Here is a 17,693-nt window from a genome sequence, read left to right on the forward strand (position 1 = left end):
GTCCATTAAAGGGTTTTTAAGGAACAATGCCATCTCCTTTTCAGCTAGACTTAAAAAGAATTATCTTCAACAGTTATCAGTACTAGAGAGAAGATGCGGGGAATTAGAAAAGGAATTGGGTAGTCATTTTTCCAATGACACTCAACAAAAATTATTAGTTGAAAGGGCTGCTTTTAATGATCTACTCCGAAGAAGAGCAGAATATTTAATGCACATCACAAAACATAAATACTACATAGACGGAAGCAGACCAAGCCGACTTCTTGCGCTTACTTTAAAAAAACATGAGCAACGTTTTAACATCCATGCAATCCAAAGTTCAAAGGGTCTCACCTCACATCCCACAGATATTAACAAAACATTCATGTCATTTTTTGAAAATTTATATACCTCAGAAAAACAACCCAGTACAGACCAGTTAAATAGTTTTTTTGACAAGTTGGATTTAAATATACTTTCAAAGGAGGAAGCGGACAGCCTTGACTCAGAAATTACTTTAGAAGAACTTTATAATGCAGTGTCTTGCTCAAATAAAAGAAAGTCTCCGGGAATCGATGGGCTTCCAGTAGATCTATACCTGGTGGTGTGGGATCTACTTGGCCACATTTGGTTACGTACCATAAATGAGGCCATATTCAAAGGCTATTTTCATAAAGATCTTAATACAGCTCTAATAACGGTTTTGCCTAAACCTGACAAAGATCTTTCTGACTGTTCTAACTATAGGCCCATTTCCTTGATTAATGACGATATTAAAATTTATGCCAAAGTTATTGCCAAACGTCTACAATCAGTAATACATAAATTAATTCATCCAGATCAATCAGGATTTATTACGGGACGTTTGGCTTCAGATAACATTCGAAGAGTGCTACATATCATTGCAGAAGCAGAGGAATTAGAAACACCCAGTGGCCTTCTATTTATTGACGCCGAAAAAGCCTTTGATCGGCTGGAATGGACCTACCTATGGTATACACTTAAAAAATTTAATTTTGGAGACCAGTTTATCAGAATGATACAAACTCTATACACTAACCCCATGGCCAGGGTATCTACTGGTGGACTCATCTCAGACACTTTCAAAATTAATAGAGGCACAAGACAGGGGTGCCCGCTTTCCCCCCTCATGTTCGACTTATCAATAGAGCCTCTGGCTCAGTTTGTTAGACAGTGTAAAATTTGTACCCCGATTAAGTTAGGCTCAACAACCCATTCTATTTCCCTGTATGCGGACGATACTTTATTATTTTTATCTGATATACAACGCTCTCTACCCATTGCCCTCCAAATTATAGAAGAATTCGGCATACTATCTGGGTTTAAAATGAATCACTCTAAAACTATTTTAATGCCCCTCAAATCGAATGGATTTAATTTCTATATTCCACATAACATTCAGGTATCAACACAGGTCAAATATTTAGGGATTGAGCTGAGACCCACTTTGCCCCTTATTTCAAAAGTTAATTACATGTCAATTTTTGGAAAAGTTGAGTCAGATATTTTAAGATGGACATGTTTGCCCTCTTCACCATCTGCCCGAATCTCAACTATAAAAATGAATATTCTTCCCCGCATTAACTTTATTAGCTCTATGCTTCCTCTCCCTCCACCAGTAAATTATTGGAAAAAGCTAGATTCTTTGTTGATAAGATATATTTGGAATGGGAAACGTCCCCGTATTAAATGGTCTACACTTCAAAGAAGTAAAATAAATGGTGGATTGGGCTGCCCTAATTTTAAATTGTATCATTGGTCCTTTATCCTGCTCTCAGTGGCGAAATGGTTTGATCCAGACTCACAGCCTTCATGGAAGCAAATAGAAAAAGAGCGCATTGCACCAATCTGTTTGCAAGATTTTTTATTTTTAGGCCTATCACACAGGAAATGCTCATTATATTACGGTCCTTTACTTTCCTACACTTTGCAAATATTTAAAAAGATAGAAGCCTGTTGTTCACCTAAAATCATATGGCACGCTCAGACTCCTATTTGGCACAATCGGAATTTACTTTCAGGTGGACAACCTTTTGTACAACCATCCTGGGCTAATAAAGGTATTCTAACATTAAATGATATAAATGGAGATGATTCAATCCTAGATTTTCAAAACTTAATTCAAAGGTTTAACATTTCACCTAACACTCTATTTTTATATTTTAAATTACGTGCTGCATTAAAGGTTCATAAGGTTCCGTGGGGTGCAAACCTTCAAACACACCCAGTGGTGAAATGGATTGGCAATGTCCCAAATACAGGAATTGTTTCTTACTTTTATTTATGCTTATTAAATTCGAATGCAGGAAATGTCCCTAAAGCTAGTGCCTGGCTATTGGATTTGAACATTTCTAACAAAACCATTGAATGGGACACTGTGTGGTATAATACTTTCCATGCATCCACAAACCCTAACCACCAGTTTATTCATTTTAAAGTTATTCACAGGGCATATTTAACCACACGCATAAGACATGCTATGGGTATATCTCCACACCCTTATTGTAATTTTTGTGGACCTGGATGCCTGGACACTCTGTTACACATGCTCTGGGACTGTCCTGATGTGCAAAAATTCTGGGATATGGTGCTTGATGTGTTGTACAAGGTGACTAAGATTCGTTTTCCCAAAGATCCAGTCATTCTACTGTTGAACGACAACTCTGAACTGCCTTTAAACGAGAAGGTACGGAAACTCTGGCTAGCTGCATTGACGGCAGCAAAGAAGTTAATTGTTCAACGATGGAAACCACCTCATGATCTTTCTTCTAAGCACTGGCTGCATTCTTTACTGGAGATATTATATTTGGAACTGTCATCCGCACGAGCTAACCAGGCCAAACCAATGGCCTTGTCTTGGTGGAAAGATTGGATATATAAAATTAAAGAATTGATGGTGACTTAATCTAAAGCAAAAAATTATTATTATTATTACTTTTTATTTTTATTTTATTTTTCTCCCTTCTTCTGTATGGGTGTGTATATTTGTACCGTGACTACTTAAGATTTTGTCTATCCGTCCAAGTCCTGAGTGCTACGGGTTGGGGGGTAGGGGTGGGAAGAATAAGTTCTCTTTCCTGTACTGCAAAATGTACTATATGCTTGTTCAAAAATAAAAAACACTAAATTACAAAAAAAAAACAATAGGTTTTCAAGCACTTCGTGCTTGAACCCCTAATTATCCTTTTTTACAATGAATGCGTGCGTACCAAACTGCTGAAATCATGTGACACTGGCGATCCGAATCATTGATCGATTCGCTGATTCGCAACCGTTTGAATCTTTATTTGAAGTTGGAACACAAACAAGGAAGAGAAGGCAATGCTGAATAAAGTCGTAGTTTTTGTTATTTTTGGACCAAAATGTATTTTCGGTGGTTCAAGAGATTCTAATTAACCAACTGATGTCACATATGGACTACTTTGATGATGTTTTTATTACCTTTCTGGACATGGACAGTATAGTGTGCCTCAGATTTGGTCCTTTTAGAAGACTGGAAAATCTCCCGGTGCACTCACTGCCTTCTGTCATTTCATCTCATTCAGAAAACAGCGTTGCGTCACGTGCTGTGCGCACCTGCACCGGACTGGATAGGATTTTCCACAAGTTTTCAAAATCGTGATAATCACTGATTATCATGGTTTATCGTGAAACCGATAATCGTTCCATCCCTAGTTGAACCATGCCCCATAATCACAGCCCAATGGAGCAGTTTCAGACTCGTATTCTGACTAGAATTGAGTATGACCACTTCAGGCTAGGAATACCGTGTTGTAGCAAATCAATTTGGTGTTCACAAGAGCACAGTAAAAAAGTTTGCATACATCTTCTGCAACAGAATGATGAATGGGCCGGTATGAGATCTGATACGGATGCCAGGTGAAGAGTAGGCATCGGAAATCACGCAGAGATTTGAAGAAGCGCATTTTATCCCTCAAGTAATAGGTCTCATTGACCGCACCCACATCCCCATCCCCCCCTCCATCTGATGGCTATAAAGATTTTGTCAATAGAAAAGGCTGGCCTTCATATGTTCTGCAGGCTGTAGTAGATGACAGATGCTGGTAAGACATTTCTTAAGCACGTTAAACTTGTTCATCATATGTTTGATTTAGCCCAGTGCTGGACTGGGGCTAAAATTTGGCTCTGGCATACCCATGTTTTTGCTGGGGTTGGGGCCTTATAAAGCAAATATGATTTCCTTATTTCATTACCATATTATACATGCATTAATCCAATAATGTAGGCAGGTTTATTATCACTGAGATCACAAATGTTAGGGGGGTTCGGGGGCATGCTCCCCCGAGAAAATTTTGATTTCTATGATCTACATATGTTTATTTTAAGATGTTCTGAAGGCCAAAAAATTAAATAACAATAGCTTGAAAACCATATCACTCGGTGCCGCTGTGGATTGAAGAACATAGTGACACAAAGACTAAAAGATGGGACGAAGCCATAGCCGAAGTTTCATATGTTTTAAAGGTTAATCACATATTTTTTTAGGGGGGGCTGAGGCATAAGTTCATAAAAAAGTGCCTAGTGATTATATAGGGATTATAGTGTACAGTTGTTTTTCAGGGGTTGGGTTTGGCCTCCTTAGTGAAAGGAACTCTTTAGCATACCAAAACATTTTGCTCCCAATTTGTGGGAACAGTTTGGCGATGTCCTTTTCCAACATGACTGTGCACCAGTGTACAAAACAAGGTCCACAAAGACATGGATGATCGAGTTTGGTGTGGAGGAACTTGACTGGCCTGCAACGCGATAGAACACCTTTAGAAGGATGAATTAGAGCAGAGACTGCATGCCAACCTTCTCGTTCTCCAGCCTTCAACATCAGTGCCTGACCTCACAAATGCGCTTCTAGAAGAATGGTCAAAAAACTCCCATAAACACACTCCTAAACCTTGTGAAAGAATTCCCAGAAGAGTTTAAGCTTGTATAGCTGCAAAGGGTGGGACAACTCCATTTTAAACCCTACGAATTAAGAATGGGATGTCATTAAAAGTTCATGTGTATGTAAAGGTAAATATGCCAAAACTTATAGTGTATATTGCCAGGAATAGTCAAATGACTATACCCATTTTTTCCCCCAGCACTTCAATAACTATCATATTTAAATGTTTTATATCAATGCTAGTAATAATAGTAAAAATTATTTATTCAATGTATACCCCAAAATGTTCTGCTTGTGCTCCTAAAATTTTCAGTAAGGGGCTGCAGGACTCCTAATAAAGATTTTACAATTTAAAACATTGTCTGGAGCCCTGTACAAAGAGATGGAATTTTTATTACTCAAAAGGCGCACATGGTATTTTATTGAACAAAAAACTCCATTTAGCTCGAGTTTGCTGTGAAAGGAATTCATTACATTATGGTTGTTGTTCTGTGCTGGAATTTATTTTCAAGGAAGTATGCGTCTCTTTAATGTATTTCTGTTTTGACATTTGGAATTCATTATTTATTCTTACTTATTTTAACTTTGCTGACTTATCAGTGACTTTGAAAATCCATATGTTGTTGTTAGTACCTTTCATGGTACTTTTTGTAGATGCATTTTTTGAATAGTTAAAGATAATTAAACACAACTAAAACACTGAATACAAATATGTTAATATGCAAGGTTGCAGGTTTGGTTTCAGGATATGCCAGCATTTCTCTCCAACCCTCAGCAATAACATGCGTTTAATAGGCTCTGCTGTCATCTAGTGGTGAAAACCACGAGTTACTCTGCTTTATAGCTATAGTGTTAAAGGTGACATGAACTGGCTTTTTTTCATTCTAGTGTTGTCTAAGGTCAACTATTGACGTTTGAGTGTTTTTTACATTTTAAAACATAATAACTAATAATTTATTATGATGTTTTTGAATGTAAAAACCACACGAACGTCATTAGTTATAAGTAAGTAATAGGATATTTTCCACACTGGTTTTGTAGCCTGATGTGGTCATACTCAATTCTAGTCAGAATACGAGTCTGAAACTGCTCCATTGGGCTGTGATTATGGGGCGTGTTTCAACTGAACCAGGAAAGACATCAATTGGATAGACCTACAACCAATCAGAGCAACGAAGCGACGCATTGTCAAATGTCAACAGAGGTCAACTGCACTGTGTTGCCAAGTCCACGTTTTCTCCGCGGGTTGTTTTCTATGTCCACGGGTTGAAGCGACTATATATTATGTGAGACCTGTGTGAGAACCATGAGTGCAAATTTTAGCAGACAACCTTGCCAAAATAACATATTTTAACCCTCAAACGCCATTTTTCTCCCAGAGAACTCACATTTTACACAATATGGTCAACACATGTATATCTTTTGCATAGTAATGACTGAATATAAGCATTAACTTGTTTACTCATTAAAACATTTCACATATTTGGGATTTATGTTCTCATATATATTTAACCTTTATCTAAATAATAATGATGTAAAACTACATTTAAAATACAATCCATAATCTCATTCTCAACATACTCCTTGGTTTATTGTCTGAAATATTACATTGAATGACAAAATTCACTTTTGTAATAAATTCACTCAATTGTAAAGCACAACACAAAGTTAACAGACATCACTGCAGATTAAACGACCGCATGTGTAAATTGAAGATAAAATAATTAATAACGCAACACAATATGATCTCAGATTCAAATAATATTTCTATTACGTTGATGTGGCGTGCTTTCGCGCTAATCGCTGACCGCACCGCACCGAACTCACAATAAACTTTTACTAAAGTATAAAATAACAGCAGTAAACATGTAAACTAATTCATATTATATAAAAGTGTTTATACTTAGAACGAAAGTGTGTTTTGTGCATTATGTGTTGCTGTTACCTGAAATTAAGGGAGAAATGAAGAGAGAAACACTGATGATGGCTTCTGCTCTGCATTTATCCAAAACTTTCCTGCAAGTCTTAGTGGGTGTCGCCATGACACTCGATACTTCCGGTTGACGGTATCTCAGTTCCGGTTTAGCGCACACAACATTTATGCTGCGTTCACACCAGATGCGAGTGACCGTGGAGATCCACTTTTGCGACACGACTGAAGCGCGATGTTGTGATGCTTCCCCTCATTTGTGTGTTGATGGGCGTTCCTCAAGTTTACTGCTATGGGTGTGCTTTTGAGCCAGCGGGGAATGAAAAACAAACGACCCGCGAGAGACTTCCCCCAGTCTCCATGTGCTCTACTTCTATTGGATAGTCGCGTCGCGTTCAACGGATTCATTTGCATAAAGATGGGAATCGTTCAGCTTTTTTGATGCGCAGCATTTTTTCAAATGCAGCGCTGCCTTCCCGGAGTGCTATGCGGGCGTGTTAAAGTCGCTTGACGTCACCCATAGGAATAAAGTGGAGCGCGGCGCGACAGAAGTGTTGCACGGACAAGTGGATCTGCACCTTGACGCGAATAAATAGCGCTATTCGCTTGAACTTGGACGTGTGAACATTTTGACGCCATTCGCTTCATTCACTACACAACAGACGCAAATTTGCGTCATGGGAGGGGCTTCTGCCAGGCAGCGGCAGTCATCAGAAGGATGAGCCGAGTTAAGGCTGTTCTCGCCGAATTGTGACATGATTTCAACAATTACAAATATTAAAATATAAATATTACTTCTACATCACAATTCGTCGAATGAAGCACACCACCACCACGGTCGCGCACCAACTAGCGTGCGATGACGTCATGACGCAGGTATTCAAAATGAAAATAATTAATTCACTAAATGCACAAAACATACTTTTCTTCTAATAACACAAATAACAAATTAAATACTCATCATCAACTTTATTCCAGACTCATGGTCCATTTAGAGACAGACATAACAAGCAACACACATTAAAGAAAAAGAAAGAAAAAAAAGACGTTAAAAACAATAATAAAAAATAAATAAATACAAAAAATACAAAAAATAAATACAAAACAAAATTACTATAAAAGACACTTATATCAATAATTCCACAGCAATGATTGGTATCGTATGGCACTAAACCCTGAAATGACTAATAGCATAACAATGCTGTTCTGGGAGTCATTCAGACGACAAATGAATTTGTAGATGAGCCTCCTCAACAACGCCTAAATGGTACTGACCCCTGCATTACAAAACAGGTCACTTGCACTAGAGCACCTGGGTTTATTGAGCAATAGCCTCATACAATCATTGTAAGCAACCTTAAGCTTCTGCATACTTGCCTTTTAAAACTTAGTCCATAAAGATGCAGTGTACATAGGAGTGCAATATGCTTTAAACAGGCTAATTTTGACATCATCCGTGCACATGTGGAATTTTCTTACCAGCAAGTTAGCTTGGGCATATAATATGCGACGCTGCCTGTATATATCCTCATCATCGGACATCTGATCAGTAATGTAATGTCCCAGATATTTAATTCTATTACAGACACTCATCACTTGTCCAGACAGATAAAAGTCTGGAAAACAAAGATCTTTGTCCTCTTTTGTCCTACATATAATTACAGCACTCTTTTTAGCGTTGTACAACACATCATATTTCACCCCATATTCAGAGCAGATATTCAGTAACTGCTGAAATCCAGCACTGCTGGGTGAAAAAATGGCCGAATATTTATACTATTTTAAGCTATTAGAAAAGTAACATGAAACAATTTGAAACTAGATGAGAACTTTTTCACTATAATACAAACAAACTGCTATTTTTTTTTTGGTTGCCTAGCAACGAGGGGAGAGGACGCTGGCGTTGTCTGTTCGCCGCTTTTCCACCCGATTTTAGTTTATATGCGTTAATTATAAACTTTATTTTTATTTTATTTTTTGTCAGTAACTAGTACATTCAGTCAGTGCTAATTTTGGGACATATTGCTTGGATCTTATCGTCTCGGATAGCTCTTCTCGGCTGTTGGCAGTTGGCAGTTTGAATGGACTCCCTCATGACAGGAGAGGACTCTCATTGTTTACTACTTTTATACATCTAAAACCTTTTTGTACGGATTTTTACGTTTTTTCTCCTAATTTCAAAGACTTTTACTCACCCCTGCTATCTCCTCTAAAATCGGCTGTTTGCTGGGATTGCTGGTAGTTGGCGCATACACTCCTCTGCTATGGTATGGACCATCATCTCGCTGTGCCTGACAGTGTTCCAGCTCTGTTTCTATAATGCATACCGCTAGTCAAAACCTTCCAGTGGGCGTCATGAAGCTTATATTTTCCATCCCACAGCTGCTAAATTTCAACGACCGCACATTTCCGGCGTGCATCGCGGTCATTAAGGAACTTGGACTTCTGCGCAGACCGCGTTACATCCATAGAGGCTCTCGTCGCAGGCTAGTTTATCATCAGCCTGAAAACTCTGCATCAGCCATACCATCCATCTGGACCTCCGTCGCACATCTGCTGCGTCATCACAACAGTGTTGCTCTCCGTTTTGGTAACACGGGAATCACCGCGAGATCTCACCAATCTAAGCTGGATTGCACAGGAAACACCGCGAGATCTCACCAATCTAAACTGGATTGCACGGGAAACACCACCAGATCTTTTAGCACAGCGCATGACAGAAAACGTGGAGTGGATTTTAGTGCCAATAACGAGATTCACCACCCCATCAACGCTCAAAATAGAACTTTTTAATGCACAATCCCTCACAAATAAGTCATCTTTCATCCAAGACCACATCATTGATAAGAGATTAGACCTTATGTGCTTAATGGAAACATGGCATCAGCCTGCAGTTTACGCAGCACTTAATGATGCCTGTCCTCCTGGTTACAGCTATCTGGAGAAAGCCCGCTACACTGGTCGTGGTGGTGGCTTAGCTGTAATTCATAGACAATCATTGGAGCTGTCTTTTCTCCCTCTGCCCACAGTGTCATCATTTGAATACCTTGCTTTTAAATGTAAACCCCCTTTTTCTTTGACATTACTGCTTATATATCGGCCCCCAAAAACAAATTCTGTTTTTATTTCTGAGATGCATAACTTTCTCACAACACTCTGCTCTACTTCTGCCAACATTTTAATATTAGGAGATTTTAATATTCATGTAGATACCCCCTCCTGCCACCTGGCAGCTGAGTTTCTGCAATTATTGGAGTGCCTCAATCTCCAACAACACGTGGTTGGCCCCACTCATTCTAGGGGGCACACTCTGGACTTGGTAATTTCCAACTCTCCTCATATTAGAAACCTCTTGGTGTATGATCTGGGTGTGTCTGACCACCAGGCCATCTCATTGGAGCTGCCACGCCCCTCTTCCCTTACCAAAGATACCCGTCAAATTTGCTTCAGGAACCTGAAAAAGATTAACCAAGACTCTTTAACTACAGACCTTCAGCAATTCTCCTCTGTTGATCTCTCCTCAGTCTCTGAGTCGGTTGACTTCTACAACAAGTCTCTGAGCAGCCTTCTAGATCTTCATGCACCTGTCAAAACTAGAATGGTCACCTTCTCGCGCTCAGCACCCTGGTACACCAGCGAACTGCGGAAGATGAAGACGGTTGGGCGTGTACTTGAGAGGCGTCTCAAGCTCTCAGGACTGTTCATAGGCAAGCCTATTGAGATCATCAGAAGGCCTACACAAAGACCTTGAGAGATGCTCAGTCACAGTTCTACTCTTGCATCATCAACAATAACCCTGGAAACTCCAAGAAGCTTTTCTCCACTATACACTGTAAAAAATGATCGTGATTTTAACGGTCAAAGGTTGTAAAAATGCTACAGTTAAAAATTCACTGTAAAAAATGATCGTGATTTTAACGGTCAAAGGTTGTAAAAATGCTACAGTTAAAAATTGTTATTTGGTTAACACAAAGTTTCCTTACTATATACGGTGAATAACTGCAATAGATCTAACCTTATACCCGTGAAATTTACAGAAAAACAATGTAAAATCCCAACAGAAAAGTATAGAAAACCCAAAAGCATATATTTTTTTGTTTGAATCACAGTGAACTTTTGTAAACTATTAAACAGAATATTTTGTTATATTTACAACATGTGGTTAATTTGACATGCAAATATTGTGACAATTAAAATTTTTGTCAGTTGTTCTTAAAAATGTAAGTCACTTTACACGTTTATACACTTAAAAAATGTCTAAACATGTATTTGAATTGCATATAAATGTTCCATGCATTTGGATTATGTAAGTTTAACAAACAAATTAATCAACTTACTAAGAATCACTATCTAAGAATCAGTAAGAGAAATCTTATTTGTAAATCATTTATAAATGAAACAGGTAAGATTTATTTAATTATATTAATAAACTAAATGTGACGGATAAATCCCAGTTACACGTAAATTAAACAGTTAAGATTTATGTAATAGTACACAGAAAAATTGCAGACGTTAAATGAACACTTCCTAGTGTTCATGTGTGTGCTCACTAATGGGTTAAAGTACCATTGAAGCAGTGTTGAAGTTAATGAGATAATTAAGAGATGATTGAGCATTAATGATGAACACCTGATGATAATGAGCAGAATCACTGAAGGAAAGAGAAACACAAGAACTACAACTGACTTCAGCCACAGCTTTAGATGAAATCAACTGAAGATAAAAGAAGACATTAACTCTCTGAAGATCTCAGCAGAGGATTAAACAACTCCACAAACAGCATTACAAGCTTCACACATTACTAACCAGACTGACTTTATTTCTGTGGATGTTGATGTTTTATTGAATATAATAGTTTTTTTTTAAGTCACCATGATGGTGAGCAGTGTTTGCTTTAGTTGGGCTCTTGACCCCTGACTCTCCATCATTAGTTTTCTGGCTGCTTTAACTGTGTTTATAAAGCACTTTTGTTACAGCATGGAAAGCCAAGCGGAAACATGGTCAGATGATTTCTCTCTTAGTTCATGATTATATAATCATCATGTAGTGATCACTGGTCTTGTTCAGAGTCTAAGACTCTGTTTATGTGTTATTAATTTTGTTTTATCATAATAGTGGCCAGTAGATTCTATAGCATGAGCGCTGTTGTGACAATCTAATATGCAGAATGTAAAAAAAAAAAATTTTTTTTTACACAAAAGGTTTAATCTATGGCAATTATTAGACACAAACAGATATCAAGAATCAGTGTATGAATCTCAACAATGGTGACAATCAATGAAAAGCTTCATGCTGCAGTGAATGCTGGGTACCACCAATCAAAACTCTCCAATGGGTCCCAGCATGCATTGCAGCATGAATAAATTATGCATCTGAATTGTGATTTTTTTTAATTTTTTGTCACCATTGTAGAGATGCACACACTGATTCTTGATGTCTGTGTTTGTCTAAATAATGCCGTAGATTAAACCTTTCTTTGGTCCTGCAAATTGTTTGATTGCCACAACGATGCATGAGTTTACAAAATAAACCACATGGCTTTTATTACACATTCAACACAATTAACACATTACCTCTATAACCAGAGCATTAGAATCTGAATGAGTTTAGTGATTCAGCCACTACATGATGATTATATAATCATCATTAAAGAGCCAAATCACCTGACCATGGTTTTTGGCTTTCCATGCCATAACCAAAGTGCTTTATAAACACAGGTTAAGCAGCCAGAAAACTAATGTTGGAGAGTCAAGGGTCAAGAGCCCAACTAAAGCAAACATAGCTCACCATCATGGTGACTTCATAAAAAAACTATTATTTTAATTAAAACAGAAATTACAACAATAAAGTCAGTTTGGTTAGTAATGCATGAAGCTGGTAATGCTGTTTGTGGAGTTTTTTAATCCTCTGATGGGATCTTCAGAGATTTAATGTCTTCTTTTATCTTCAGTTGATTTCATCTAAAGCTGTGGCTGAAGTCAGCTGTAGTTCTCGTGTTTCTCTTTCCTTCAGTGATTCTGTTCACTATCATCAGGTGTTCATCATTAATGCTCAATCATCTCTTAATTATCTCATTAACTTCAACACTGCTTCAATGGTACTTTAACTCAGTAGTGAGCACACACATCAACACTAGGAAGTGTTCATTTAACATTGCCGTTTTTCTGTGTACTTTTACATAATTCCTAACTGTTTCATTTACGTATAACTGGCATATATCAATCACCTTCAGTTTATTAATTTGTCTATGTAAAAATAATCCAAATGCATTGGAAATGCATATGCAGTTTACATACAAAAAATCTTATGCTTTACATTTTAATGTAATACTTACTGGTTTTCTATTTATTTTTAATAAAAAAAAATAAAAAAAAACTGTGCCTCCTCTAACCACAGACTTGTACTTATTTTCCTGTAAAAATAATTTTTTTTTTGTAGTTTTTTTACAGTGTACACTTTTTACAGATCCGCATAAAATTTACGGTAAAAAACCGGCAGCTGTGGTTGCCAGAACTTTACCGTAAAAAATACGGCAGTAACGTTTAAGGTTTTACGGGACAGCAGCATATAATTTAAAGTTTTATAAAGTAATAATTACGGTTAAAAACCTTTTATTTTACAGTTCAAAACTATATAATTTAAAGATTTATACATTTTATTTTATTTTACAGTAAAATACCGTTAAATTTACAGTTTTACGAAGTGAAAAAGAATAGGGCATTGTGTAATTTACAGTGAAAAAACGTAAATTGACATTCCCAGAATTCCCCACATGGCACTTCGCATTTGATGCATTTTCATTGAATTAACTGTTTCTTCTTAGTTTTTTCTAATCACTTATGTACATTAAGGTTTTATGTTACATCTAATGTTGTTAAATTAATGTTTATTGCATTTTTAAAACATCATGTGTGTTACCATGATGGTGTTTGATGTTTAGTGTTTGTGTGTGCACCTTCTATATGTTAATATTGTCCCTCCAAAAGCTGCGTGTGATGAGCTTTGATTCATCATGTGATTCTCATCACCACTGTCATTGGTGATTGTCAAATTATATAAAAGGAAAATAACAGATATTAGCATTTCAATAAGTCGGTAATTTAATATTTCAGTTCAATACATTTTTTTTTACCATTATTATTTTATAGTGTACTATGTACACATAATTATTTCAGTATAAACTTTCAAATTATAGGGTTTTTAACTGTAAAATAAACAATTTTTAACCGTAATTACCACATTATAAACCTTTAAATTATATGCTGTTGTCCCGTAAAACCTAAAACGTTACTGCCGTATGTTTTACGGTGAAGTTCTGGCAACCAGAGCTGCCGGTTTTTTACCGTAAATTTGATGGGTATTTTTTTACAGTGTAAATCACATCCTCAAACCGCAAACTCACTCTTTTTCAGAAGCCGCAGAAGAGAGATGCAATAAGTTCATGACCTTTTTTAGGAACAAAGTAGACAACATCCACTTGCTCCTATCTAGCACCTCCGCTCTGCCTGTCCCGTCTGTTGATCCACAGCCAGGGACCTTCCAACATCTCTGCTGCTTCTCCATCATCACACAGCTCGAGGTTGAGGACATCATCAGAATGAAACCATCCACCTGTGCACTGGATCCTGTTCCTACAGACTTGGTAAAATCTAACCTCTGTGTCTTAAGTCCATTTATTACCAAGATTATTAATAATTCCCTCCAGGCTGGCCTTGTTCCTTCATCTCTAAAAACTGCTATCATCAGACCACTTCTAAAAAAACCTACTTTAGACCCAGATGTTATTGACAACAACAGGCCCATCTCCAACCTCCCATACCTCTCTATGGTGCTGGAAAAAGTTCTTGCTGCACAGTTTCAGGTCCATTTGGAGCATAACAATTTTTTTGAGAAATTGGTTTCCGCTCAGGACACAGCACAGAAACAGCTTTAGTCAGAGTCACAAACGATCTATTGATGGCGGCAGATGCTGGTTCCCCATCCCTTCTCATCCTCCTTCACCGTTTACATTCCACCATTGGTCTCTCTGACTCGGTCCACAACTGGTTTTCTTCTTATCTCACTGGGAGAACTGAATATGTTGCGTTAGGAGAAGCTACATCCCTGTCACACAATGTCACCTGCGGTGTCCCTCAAGGCTCTGTGCTCGGACCCACTCTGTTCATACTCTACATGCTCCCCCTTGGCCGTCTCATCAGCCGGTTTGGGATTTCATTTCACTGCTATGCATGATGACAACTTTACTTTAGGACAAGTTTATCTCCCTCTGCTGACCTCACACCATCCACTTTGATCACTTGCCTGGATGAGATAAAGGCGTGGATGAAGCAAAACTTTCTGCAGCTAAACAGCTCCAAGATTGAAGCTATCCTTGTCGGCACTCCACTTCAGGTCCAGAAGTCCGTTATCACCAGCATTGCTTTCTCTGATCAGGTCATTCCCCTTCACCAATCTGGGGGTAAGACCTCCTTCTTCCACCTCAGAAACATTGCCAAACTTCGTCCCATTCTAACACTGGCAGATGCGGAGAAGCTTGTCGACGCCTTTATCTCCTCCAGGCTGGACTACAATGCACTCCTTATTGGCATCCCTAGCAAAAATCTCCAGAGGCTGCAGTGTATTCAGAACAGTGCTGCTAGGATCCTCATGAGGGTGCGCAAATACGACCATATCACCCCCATTCTAAAATCACTCCACTGGCTTCCTGTCGTTCAAGATCGAGTACAAGATCTCTCTCCTTACGCGCCAGTGCATCCATGGTGATGCTCCCTCCTATCTCAAGGAACTCCTCACCACACAAACAGCCACTCGTAACCTCCGCTCTGTTTCTCTGTTTCATCTTAAAACTCCCTCGACCAATCTCCGTACTATGGGAGATCGGGCCTTCTGCTCTGCAGCCCCCAGTCTGTGGAATGCTTTCCCTGACCACCTGCTGACTCCACAGACTATAGATGCTTTTAAGCGTGGTCTTAAAACCCACCTTTTTAGCAGAGCTTTTAATTGACTTGTTACCTCTTTATTTTATTTTTATTTTTCAGTTTTATTTATTTTGTTTTATTCATTTACTTATTTATTTATTGTTGTTGTTTTTAATTCTGTAGCACTTTGATATTTTGTTTAATATAAAGTGCATTATAAATAAAATGTATTATTATTATTATTAAATATTATTTCTGCCGACGGGCATACGTTTTGGTAGCCCATCTAGAAAACACATATCCCCGGGGCTAATTAGCCTACATATAAAAAAGATTTTACTCTCGTTTTACTCACATAAGTTAGTTGCACCATTCCTGTCGGATCCAATATAGAAGTCACAGCATTGTGTTGAAAAATCCAGCACCTAAAATGAACACGTATGGTCTTACCCACGTGAGATGATACTTAAAGGGGGGGTGAAATGCTGTTTCATGCATACTGAGCTTTTTACACTGTTAAAGACTTGGATTCCCATCCTAAACATAGACAAAGTTTCAAAAACTAATGTTGGACGTTTGATGGAGTATTTCTGTGTTAAAAATACTCCTTCCGGTTTCTCACAAGTTTCAGAGAGTTTTTCGAGTATGGCTCGGATTGACGTTAATAGATCGGAAGGTCCTTGTATGGGCCTTACGGGCTCTTCTCCCGGTAGGGTGCGTGCGCGTGACTAGAGCGAGAGAGGAAATGCACGCCCGTAAACACTCTCTCAGGTGCAGATCCAATCGATCCAGGCGCCGCGCTCCACTTTATCCTATGGGTGACTTCAACGCTTCAGCACAGCATTCCGGGAAGGCAGCGCTGCATTTGAACCGATTTGAACGCAGAAATGACGGGAAGCGGCACAACATCGCTTCAGTCGCGTCGCAAAAGTGGATCTACACCGTTCACTGCTGTCAGGACTTTACCAAATCATACCAAAGAAGTGTAAGCAGCCGGTGAGTAAAACTGCTTCAAATGTCTATGCTGTTGGCTCGTCACGTGAGTAAACATCAGTAAACGGCACGACCGCGTGCTTCGTCATTCAGATGCGCTAACGGACTCCATTGTTTGTATAATATTACACTAGTCTGACGTGCAAAACCGTTTTGCTTGCTACTGCTAAGGTTTAGTCGCATTCTATAGTCCATAAACCGAATCATGTCCTCATAAACTGCGAGTAAAGACACACAAATGTTGACAGGCCACTAAATACAGTAACTTACATACCACAGAGACGGACGTCCTGCTGTTGCCGTTTCTTCTGTTCAATTTATTTCAGCCTCCGAATGATTCTGGATCATTATCTGTATTAGCTGAGCTCGATAGCCATGAGTTTCTCCACGCTTGAGGACGTCACCACTTTGCGCGCTTGTCATTCTTTAGCTACGCCCACTCGATACGCCTCCAGGGGCTCGTTTTTTTCCGGAAAGACTCGGTACAGCCTATATTTCTTTTATAAATAAAATAAAACTAAAGACTTTTCGGAGATATGGAGGATGCAATACTACTCTATAGGTACTCAAGATTGACATGAGATTGACTGAAACTGAGTGTTTCACCCCCCCTTTAAAAAGTATCAAACATTCCTAATAGGATCCAAAGGAAGCTTATGCAGTGACTGTGTTCTTCCACAATATCTTGCTATCTTCTTTGACGTGTTTATTGCTGCTGGCTAGCGTAACAGATGATGTGTTTCATCAGTCGATGAAGTCAGGATAAAGCATACGATATCTTTTCTGGACCTGGTGTCTATAAAAGCTTCTTTCAGAAAAACATTTGATACCTCTTTTTAGCATTTTATACTACATAGCCTATTTTGCTGTATTTGTGGGGTGACACTTTTATAAACTTTTCTATACTCCTCTGATTATATAATGATAAATATTACAATATCATACAGTGAAC

This window comes from Pseudorasbora parva, chromosome 7, assembly GCF_024679245.1.
Source record: "Pseudorasbora parva isolate DD20220531a chromosome 7, ASM2467924v1, whole genome shotgun sequence".
Classification (NCBI taxonomy): Eukaryota; Metazoa; Chordata; class Actinopteri; order Cypriniformes; family Gobionidae; genus Pseudorasbora; species Pseudorasbora parva.